Raw genomic sequence first — 11,209 nt, 5'->3', positions numbered from 1 at the left:
TTGCAGTTATTTTCATTCTAATAGTGTTTTTATGGTATAAAGACAATCAGATTACGCTGAAGACCTTCAAGAAACTTTAGGATAACACCTGCCTCCTCAGGTTGTATAAGCAAGTCCACTGCACTGAACACAACCAGGTCAGCAAAACCTAATCTCAAACACATAAGTCATACAGTATACTGCGATATACCAGCATGTCATGTGTACAGTCAGTCGGAGTGATAAAATAGTTACAAATACTCACACCCACTCATACTCAAAAACTATAATGTAGTCCCATACAATAGAGATTGTGTGTGTGTACTCACTTTCAACTCTCCCTGCCTCAGCTTCCCCTGTGCTGGACCCTGCCTCTGCTGGACCCTGTCTCTGCTTACTGATTGTACAGCTACATAACATATGCATGAGAAGAACATGAGTAATAAATATGACAAAGAATAATACATTTTCTAATTCAATCTGTGCTTCAGTCAGGTTATTATCTAGTATGTGGAACTATTGGCATTTTATCCTTTATGTAAATATGTAACATTGTGCTGTATTTTTCTATTTTTGTGTGCGTGTTCTTAATAAAGCTTTGATTGATTGATTGATATGCCTAATATGATTGCCTACCCAGCCCTGCACACTGCCCCTCTACCTGTCTGTTTCCTGCTGCTCCTTCTCCTCCTCTCTCCTGCTGCTGCTCCTATTCCTCTCTTCTCCTCCTCCTCTCTCCTGCTGCTCCTCCTCCTCTCTCTTCCTGCTGCTGCTGCTCCCCCTCCTCCTCCTCCTCGGGGTATAAGTCTTTGGGCTTTATTTAAGTCTTTGGGCTTTATTGTGTCATGCATCCCTGACTATTTATGTATTTTTAATGTATGACACAGAATACTGTATTCATATTTGTATATTTAAGTGGTCAAATAAAATCAATCAATCAATCCTGCTCCTCTCCTACTGCTGCTCCTCCTCCTTTCTTCTCCTCCTCCTCTCTCCTCCTTTCTTCTCCTCTCTCTCTCCTGCTGCTGCTCCTCCTCCTCTCTCCTCCTCCTGCTTCTCCTCCTTTCTTTTCCTCCTCTCTCCTCCTGCTGCTGCTTCTCCTTTCTTCTCCTCCTCCTCTCTCCTCCTGCTGCTGCTCCTCCTTTCTTCTCCTCCTCTCTTATCCTGCTGCTGCTCCTCCTCTCTCCTCCTGCTGCTCCTCCTCCTTTCTTCTCCTCTCTCCTCCTGCTGCTTTCCTTCCTCCTGCTCCTCCTTCTTCTGCTCTGCTTTCTCCTGCTGCTCCTCCTTCTCTCCCTCCTCATCAATATGACTGCAGGGGTCATCATCAAACTGTCCCTCTCCATCACTGACCTTAACAGCTAATATAGAGAATGGCAACTGACACTGTATACATACATACATAGACTCCTTACAGACATTACTTGCTTATAGACTTTATGTAGCCCGGCCCCTTTTCCGCACTGCGTTGCCATGCAAAGCAGAGCGTTTTTTGTGTATATTACTATTTTTCTTATTAACAGTTTAGACAGCTCATTAGCTACAAGTTATTTCAAGAACAGATTTAGATCAGGCATACTAATGGGGTCCTAAGCTCGAACTCATCTCTTCAATAGGACTCATTTGTTCACCACACCAGAATTGACTATTTTCTTAGTGGTACCAATACAATCGTTTTTAAATCAATAAACTCCTTTTCAAATCAATATTTTGTGTCATTTATCACTAAGGCCGGTGACAGATTGGATGCGTGGCATGTCCGTTTTTATTTCAGCTCCCATGTTAACAGGTTAGAGCTGCGTGACACAGGGCCTGAGCCACGCGGAAAACGCGTGCATGCTAATAATAGAACAGACATCCATTTTTCACGTGACGCGCAAGCATGTTGGAAGCGTTTCCAGCCAAAATAGAATAGGAAAAGATGTTTGTCATTTAGACACGAATAAATATTAATAAATTACATTTTGATATTTGAGAGTCTCTAGGTTTTGACATAAATTAAGATATAAATGTAATTTAAACAAATGTATCACCAGAGGCTTATTTTTTTATTTATTTTTTTTACCAGAGTCTTATCATATTATGTCACCTAGCAGCAGCGCTGCGCTCAGACACGTTTCTGGTGTGCAAAGACCAGGCAAAGACATGGAAAACGCTACGCAAACACCACGCAGCTTACACTCAACAGAAACGCCACGCTCACGCACAGTCAGCCAGCCAGCGTGTCGCCGCCGCTCGCCGGCCTAATCGTGCACCTGTCCTATCCATGCTGCTGGGTCCTTCCTCATCTGCACCTCCTGCCACAGCACCCTTTTCGGTGCGGAAAAGGTCCGTTAATTTGGCACATTTAGCTGCCTCTTGTGCCAACATTTTTTTCTTTTTTCATTCTTATTTTTTCGGCCCCACCCATTTCTTTCTCTTCTTTCCTTCGTTTCGCCATTTTTACCGTCTGTCTCTGTTGCATTCACACAAACTCAAACCTAACCAAGTAAACTCCTTTGATCGGCGCCTTTGAGCCAATCGGATGTCAGGAAATACGAGGATCAGTCCAAGTTGGGAGGGGCCGCTCGTATCCCCCCTTAAGATTAGAAGTATTGGTTTGGCCCAGTCTGAAACACACACACACACAGACAGACACACAGCTGCGTTCCGCTGCAGCTGAGCGGCCGGCCACAGGCCGGTACGGTAGCGTATCATATAAAATAAATAATAATAATAAAAAATAATAATAAAAAATTTGACCACCGGCCGATTCGGCCTGAAATGGACCAGCCGTTCGGGATTGCTCCCGGTATTCCCGATTGCCAATCCGTCCCTGGTGATCATCCCTATGCCCTATTCCCTTGGAAGGACGAAGCCAGGCCCGTCGCAACAAGGCAGGCAAACCAAGCAATTGCTTGGGGCCCCGAGCTGACCTGGGGCCCCAAGACAACGACTGGTTAAGAATAAAATGCAACGACACTGTGTGAGCGCCCCTTTGATCGTCAATGCAGTAACGTGTAATGACACTGTTATCGGGATCCCCCTCAAGGGGGACCCTCTCAGTTGTCGCTGACAGCAGCAGGCCAACCAAGTCAAGTGATCTCTGCTTTTTTTTTTTTTTTTTTCAAACGGAAGGAATATGGTTACTGTAATATGTTTTTTTTTTTTTTTTACGGGATAAGGAAAACACAGATCAGAAATCGCAGACTGCAAGGAGTCAGCAGTGTTTTGATTTGAGGGCTCAGGCAAACATAAAGAGAACGTCGTGGCGTGTTTCGATTGCAAGAATCGCGGAATCCAGTCATAAAAAACGGAATTTACAGTTTAATGCAGAATGACACGTAATTTGCAAAATTTTGAATGAATTAATTAAAAATAGGTCATTGCACTTACATCAAACCACGATACGGACTATTAACTGTAAATATTAAGCAGGAACAGTCTGTTTGAATATGAATCCTGCATGTTCTGCGTGTCTCTGTTAATGAAAGGAGCAGAAGCGCGTCTTCCTTGAAGACGCACTGAAGCGCGCGTGATGCTCGCTGTGATTTCAGTCTCGCGTCTGATGTCTCACTAGATAAGAATGTGAACACAAGAACAACATCTACAGAACTGCTCTTAACAAAAACTTTAGTTTGCTTAATTTTCAATAATTAAAAGATAAATTAATGTTTGGTGTTTAATGTGCATCAGAAAATGCTTTATTTAAAACCCCACCTGAATGGCACTTAAATGCACTTAATTAATCTGTCAACTTTATTGTCATTGTTCAAAGTACAAGTACAGACAGAGAAACAATTATTAATAATTAAATGTTTTTTTGTTTTTTTTTTATGTATGCATTGCATTCTATGCATTTAAAAAAAAAATCTAAAAAAGGAAACTCAGTTGTTCATTTAATGCACCCCTGAGCTGGTAATAGTGACCTCTTTCAATATGCTAACAGTGAAATGGTAAAACATACTTCACAGGTAATTTCAGATTTTTGTTTCAATTATTTCCCAGCTACACCATCAACTTCATCCTCAACATCAACAGATGCATCACTTCTCAGTGCTGATTTTTCCTCTATAAAGCACAAGGTACCAAAAGCTCTATAATTATAGCTGATATCCTGCACAGCCCAGAGTTTAAACTAAGTGTGTGCTGTCATATTATTAGAAGAAAAAAAACAAAACAGTGCAAATCACTATTGAATTCCCACCAAACTATTTTTTTCAAGCAGTATTTGCACTGTAAACTTTTTTTAATTTATATAAAGTGCGGGTGAACTTAAACTGTATGGCTATGCTGTTGTTCCTGTAGGCTTTGCGTGTGGGGGGGGGGGGGGGGGGCGAAGCCCTTGAAGTTGGGACTTTAGAGTGAGCAGGGCAAGTGCGTGCTATTATGAAGCCTTTACACATTGCACTTGACATCTTACACACATTACACAAACACCTTCACTGTTAAATGGTTTGAATAATAAGTATCCACACACAAGTAGGCATGAACAATATATGAACATATAAGCTTTATATGTGTAAAAACACCGCCCCCCAAAAATTAACAGAAACTGTAGCGTAGTTACAATTGTAGTTACAATATGCAATTATGGTGTGTACTTACAAAAGTGTACTTACAAATGCAACTACACTACAGTAACTTCAAATAAATCAAGCAGGTACTTAAAATGTAAGTACAATGTAAATACAGGTAAGTACATCATAAGTACATTGTATCAAATGCTTAATTTGCCATGTAAGTACATAGTTGTTAAGGCCACTTAATATAAAGTGGGACCCCCCATGATTAAATTAATTACAGCACTGACTTGCTGAGACCATTAAGATTCTTCTTACAGCATAATGATTGTGAACAATCAGTAACTATGGTATTTTGGCAATAAGTATGGTTGGCATGGTAATTTTTTTAAAGGGATAAGTCATGAGTAACTGGAAACTTCCATCATTCTCACCCTCATGTCCCTTTTTGTAGTAGGCAATGAAAGTCAGTGTTCTTCAAAATGTCTTCTTTTATGTTCTCCAGAAAAAAAAGAAAGAAATTCATACAGGTTTGGAACAACTTTGGTAAAAAACAGTTTAATTTTTGGGAATACTAAGCAATGGAATTCATAAGAAATACATATGTTATGTGTTGGTGGAGGGACAGGAATATGCAACTGAGTGCAATTTCCAACATGACGTTTAATGTCTTATAAATTATGTCCAGAAATCTTTAGGAGATTGAGCGTGAAAAAAACTCTATAGTGCTATGCAAAAGTACTAGCTTCATTTGTCTCTTTATCTTCTTTTTTCTTTTCAGCGTTAGCACTCGTTAGCTTGTCATTAGCGTTTTTTTTATTCTAGCGAACCTATCGCTGTTTTTTTTCTCCTCTCCTCTCTCTCGATCCAGTTTTTCACAAGTTCATCAAACAACCGCAGTAAGAATATTTCGGCACGGTGAGTTTTCGGCACGGTGAGTAATGCCTTCTCCTGCTATTGTTATTTGCACCTCTTGCCACATGTACAGTTTATCTATCTCTGTCGCAAATGAGGGATTCACATGTGATAAATGCAGGGAAATAGTTAGGCTGACAGAGAAGATTTCAGAATTAGAAACATGCATCCAAACTTTAATTGAGGACAATAAGAATGTTAGGTCTCTAGATATGGCTTTGGATGCGTTTAGCTCAGGGATTCCTGTACATTGTCTGGGTCCGGCAACAGAGCCCCTGCAGCTGGGCAACTAGGTGACAGTGAGGCAGCGTAGTCGTGGGTCAAAACACCGCTCTTCTGTTCCGATCAAAACATTAAACAGGTTCTCCCCACTCAGTGATGCACCCACTGAGAAACCTGATGAAAGTGCTCTAGTTATTGGTGATTCTATTGTATGGAACGTGAATATAGAGACACCAGCCACCATAGTCAAATGTTTACCGGGAACCAGAGCGCCTGACATCTTGGCAAATTTAAAATTGCTGGCTAATGCTAAACGTAAATAAGGTAAGATTGTTATTCATGCTGACGCTAATGATGTTTGACTTTGCCAGTCGGAGATCACAAAAAATAACATTAAAGAGGTGTGTGAATTTGCAAGCACGATGTCAGAAACTGTAATATGCTTTGGTCCCCTCCCTGCTTACCGTGGTGACGAGATGCATAGCAGATTGTCATCACTCAATGGCTGGATGTCTAAGTGGTGCCCACAGAATAACATAGGTTTCATAGACAATTGGACGAGCTTTTGGGGCAGACCTCTGACCTGCTGAAAAGAGATGGTCTTCATCCCTCCTGGGGTGTCGCCACACTTCTCTCTAGAAATATGGCAAATAGTCTTAGCGTTTATACTTGACTAACTGGGGCCCAGGTCAGGAAGCAGACAGACTGGCTAAACCGACCGTCTGCTAGCTGCCTCACGTCACAGAGGTCAGCTAATTCTCAGCACATAGAGACTCTTTCACCTAGATATCACACTATAGAAACTGTGTCTGTTCCCCGAACCAGAAAATAGAAAAAACATTCAAACCAAGTTAAGGTTAACAATTTAATTGAGGTTCAACAAATAAAAACAGATGCAATATGGATACAACAAATGATAAAGCTTGGCTTATTGAATATCAGATCCCTTTCTACGAAAACACTTTTTGTAAATAATATGATCACTGATCATAATATAGATGTGCTCTCTTTGACAGAAACCTGGCTAAAACCTGATGATTACATTATTTTAAATGAGTCCATCCCCCAAGATTACTGTTATAAACATGAGCCGCATCTAAAAGGCAAAGGGGGAGGTGTTGCTTCAATTTATAACAAATTTTTCAGGATTTCTCAGAGGGCAGGCTTCAAGTATAACTCGATTGAAGTAATGTTAATGATAAAACCCCTGTTATGTTTGTACTGGCTACTGTATACAGGCCATGAGGGCACCATACAGACTTTATTAAAGAGTTTGGTGATTTTTACATCCGAGTTAGTTCTGGCTGCAGATAAAGTTTTAATAGTTGGTGATTTTAATATCCATGTTGATAATGAAAAAAGATGCATTGGGATCAGCATTTATAGACATTCTGAACTCTATTGGGGTTAGACAAATTCCTTAGCATATCCAAAACCTCAGAACAACTTGATGATGTAACAGAAACTATGGACTATTCTAGCACTTTAAATAAAGTTGCTCCTTTACGCTTAAGGAAGGTTAAGGAAAACAGTTTGACACCATGGTATAATGAGTGTACTCGCACCCTAAAGAGAGCAGCCTGAAAAATGGAGCACAGCTGGAGGAAAACAAAACTAGAGGTATTTCGTATTGCTAGGCTACAGAAAAGCATTAAAAACTGCTAGATCTGATTACTTTTCTTCTCTTTTAGAAGAAAACAAACATAACCCCAGGTATTTATTCAATACAGTGGCTAAATTAACGAAAAATAAAGCCTCAACAAGTGTTGACATTTCCCAACACCACAGCAGTAGTGACTGTATGAACTACTTTACTTCTAAAATCAATACTATTAGACATAAAATTGCAACCTTTCAGCCGTCAGCTACAGTATCGCATCAGACAGTGCACTATAGACCCCCCGAGGAACAGTTCCACTCATTCTCTACTATAGGAGAGGAAGAATTGTATAAACTTGTTAAAAGATCTAAACCAGCAACATGTATGTTAGACCCTATACTGTCTAAGCTCCTAAAAGAGGTGCTTCCAGAAGTCATAGATCCTCTTCTGACTATTATTAATTCCTCATTGTCATTAGGATATGTACCCAAAACCTTCAAACTGGCTGTTATTAAGCCTCTCATCAAAAAAATACAAAAAATAAAAACACAACTTGACCCCAAGGAACTAGTTAATCATAGACCAATCTCGAATCTCCCTTTTCTGTCCAAGATACTGGAAAAGGTGGTATCCTCACAATTATATTTCTTCTTAAAGAAAAATGGTATATGTGAGGATTTCCAGTCAGGATTTAGACCGTATCATAGTACTTGCTCTCCTTAGAGTTACAAATGATCTGCTTTTATCATCTGATCGTGGGTGTATCTCTCTATTAGTTTTATTGGAACTTTGTGCTGCGTTTGACACAATTGACCACAACATTCTTTTGCATAGAACACTTTATTGGCATTAATGGAAGTGCATTAGCATGGTTTAAATCATACTTATATGACCGCCATCAGTTCGTAGCAGTGAATGAAGATGTATCATATCGATCACAAGTGCAGTATGGAGTACCTCAACACTGTAAAAAGTGCTACACCCACACAATAGATTTTATATATTTTAAATAGTTGTAATCTAGTTTATTTTATTTGTTTTATACTAAAAAGTATAAATATACTTCCTCTTTACTTAAAATATATCACTTTTTACATAACAATATATTTTAAGTAAAACAATAGCAATTTATTTGGGTAGCTTTTTGTATGAGTTTGTTGTGTACAAGAAATGTTATAAAAGTGAGTTGACATACACAATTTATTTGAGCAGCTGTCGATGTGGCATGCGTGTTCATCAAACTTAAATATTTGAAATAAAAAACACATAAAAATCAAGTTGGATTTATCCCTTTTTCACTGGCGGGGACTTTCCAAGGCAGATGCTTCCTCGGCACTTCAACTGTTTGAAAGCTGTAGCGGATCTAAATTTCACAGACTGATTAACACGGTAAGATGTGCACGTTTTGGCAATTTATTGGTGATGTAAAGTCACGCAAAATCGTTCACTCAACTAGGAAGCTAAAGTAAGGTTTGCAAATTGTACTGTATAGCTAGCTATCCTGCACACATGGCAAGCTAAGTTGGCTACACACTGCTAAGCAGTGAAGTCTTGTATGCAACGATAAGAAGACAACAGCAGTTAAGACCGTGTTGTTAATATGAAATTAAACAAGTGCTTTAGTAATGCCTATTATGTTTTAAGACTACTTTGGCTTTAATTTTACCAATAATATCACTTTTAATCGTTAGTTAGCGTTAACTGACCCTGTTAACTGCCATTCACATTTTTGAACATAGACTTGAAAGTGCATGATCCAAACCTATAATTCACAACTGAAAACATTTTGTAACATGATTTTGATGTAAATTTTCATGGTAGATGAATTTAAAATGGGTTTCAAAGGATGAATTTTGAGATTTTATGTTTTCAAGTGATATATAATGTTTTCTAAAGTGTGATGGAGAAAAAGGCAACAAAGAAGACTTATATATATATATATATATATTTAAAAGTGCTGTGTACTGTAAATAAAGGTGACTTGACTTATTTAATTTCATCTTAATAACACAGTCTCCGGTGGGGCATGCAGCTGTCGTGGGGTCCTCGGGTTATCAGCAGCAGAGTTGTAAGTGCATTTGATAGCACTGGCTCAAAACCATAAAACTATTTTTAACCTGTTACTTAAATATTTTACATTTACCACTGGTTTTTAAACTTATTCTAACATGCATATTTTTTCTGGTCTTTAGGTAACCAAGCGTTTTTGTTACCTGGGGTCTTCAGATACAGGTTAAAAAAACTTCAGAATAGATACAGTTAAAGCTATAATTATTCCCAGGTAAGTAAAACATAGGTAAAATTGCAAACAATAGTGTTGGCTCCATACAATTACATTTCTGAATTAGGTTTTATGTACCAACCACCAATAGAAGGCAGATATGATACTGCACTAATAGAAGCTTGATTCATACTGATAAATACAGCCTACATGGTCAGTTAAATCTCAATTTTGTGAGATGCTGGTGATAGTATGAGATCTTGTACAGTACAGTGGTAGTGGTGTATGTATAGTACAACCTTTTACATCAGTTGCATGGTTGAAATACAGAGGTTCTCTAATTTGTGATACTGTCATCAGGCAGTGAATTTTGATCAGATTTTACTTGTTGACAGGATCCGTCTGGCTATGTGGAGAAAAGGAGAGAAGTGGTACTGAGATGCCTGATTGAGTACATATGGGAGGGAAAGGAAGACCTCATCAGTGTCCACCATGTATGTACTGGGCTTAAACCCAGACAGCAAGCAATTTCAGCCCAGGTCTGGCCCACATCTGGCCCACATGGATTTCATGTGGGCCAGATGTGGGCCGGATGTGGGCCAATACTATGTTGCTGTCTGGGAAGCTACTTATCTAATTTCTGTCTGTATGTTATTACTATTGTGATGATATGGGGTAATTACTTTGTTCTTGAAATATATTTAATACAGTAATGTGATGACCAATAAGGTACAGGCAAGGAAAATTGCATTGTTTTATTGTAATGTATCCTTTGAACCAGAAAAGACAACACTCATGCTACAGTAGATCATGATAGTATAGTACCAACACTCTATGACATTGTCATGGTAGACTTCACTCTGGTCACATGCTCTAGTCAAAGTATCCATCTAGTATCCATCACCTTAAGCAACTAAAAAGTACAACTTTGACTTTGTGTCGTATCTGTCTTCTACCAGTCTGCTATATTCATTTAAATACCTGTTTGTCTGGCCAAACTCTTGATTCTTTTTTGTCTCCCCAATAGAGTCATGATGAAACAGAGGTGCACGCTGAGCTTGGCAGTTCCCCACTGAAAATATACATGCGCCATCAGCCAAACACGATTGGGATTATCACAGTAGAAGGACAGCCCATGGTCAGAGGTGTGCCAAACCTGTAGAAAACCTCCTGTTTGGACTTGTCTATGCCCACAACCTCTAATATCACTCAAATCTGGTGTATACTTCTGAGATATATCACAGGCTCTTTGTGGGATTGGACCCTATGCATACTTTTGTATGTTTTGTAGGCACTGTTAAAAGTGACACTAGTTGACATTGAATAAATGTTATTGTCTTTAATCTGTCTTCCCATCTTTTTCTTCTTCAATTGAATTTGTAATTGTTATTGACAAAGTCTGTTTATGTAAAGTGATTTACTGTACTGCTTAGAATATAGACATTTAGATGTATTTTCTGAGGTAATAGCCAGGACTTAATTAAAATGTTTATTCACATTTGATTAGGTTAAATTTACTATGAGCATAAAGTTCATAAAACCTAACTAAAATGAGTACAGGTTACTTGTAGCAACACATAAATACGTTACATATACCAAGAAAATTAGGTTTATCTAACTGACAAATATAGCACTTATTAGTTAACTCAACTTGATTTTGTTGTGTTTGAATTAAGTAATTTTACAGAGTTTATTATACTTGAAAAAGGCTGCAAGTTGACTCAACTTAAAACATCCAATGCAGCCACTTGCCTCACTTTTTATAAGTTTGAT

The 11,209-nt window shown here is 38.7% G+C and overlaps 1 long non-coding RNA gene across 1 annotated transcript; it reads left to right on the top strand.

The window, feature by feature from the left end:
* Nucleotides 1-9,076: 9,076 nt before the first annotated feature.
* On the top strand, nt 9,077-10,748 carry LOC128025821 (uncharacterized). The gene is made up of 4 exons (XR_008186235.1): nt 9,077-9,283; nt 9,408-9,447; nt 9,832-9,930; nt 10,464-10,748. It is a non-coding gene; the product is annotated as an uncharacterized LOC128025821 (long non-coding RNA).
* The last annotated feature ends 461 nt before the right edge of the window (nt 10,749-11,209 follow it).

Source organism: Carassius gibelio, chromosome A13, assembly GCF_023724105.1.
Source record: "Carassius gibelio isolate Cgi1373 ecotype wild population from Czech Republic chromosome A13, carGib1.2-hapl.c, whole genome shotgun sequence".
In the NCBI taxonomy this organism is placed as follows: domain Eukaryota; kingdom Metazoa; phylum Chordata; class Actinopteri; order Cypriniformes; family Cyprinidae; genus Carassius; species Carassius gibelio.
Note: the sequence above shows the minus strand (reverse complement) of the source record. Positions and strands in the feature narration are given on the sequence as shown.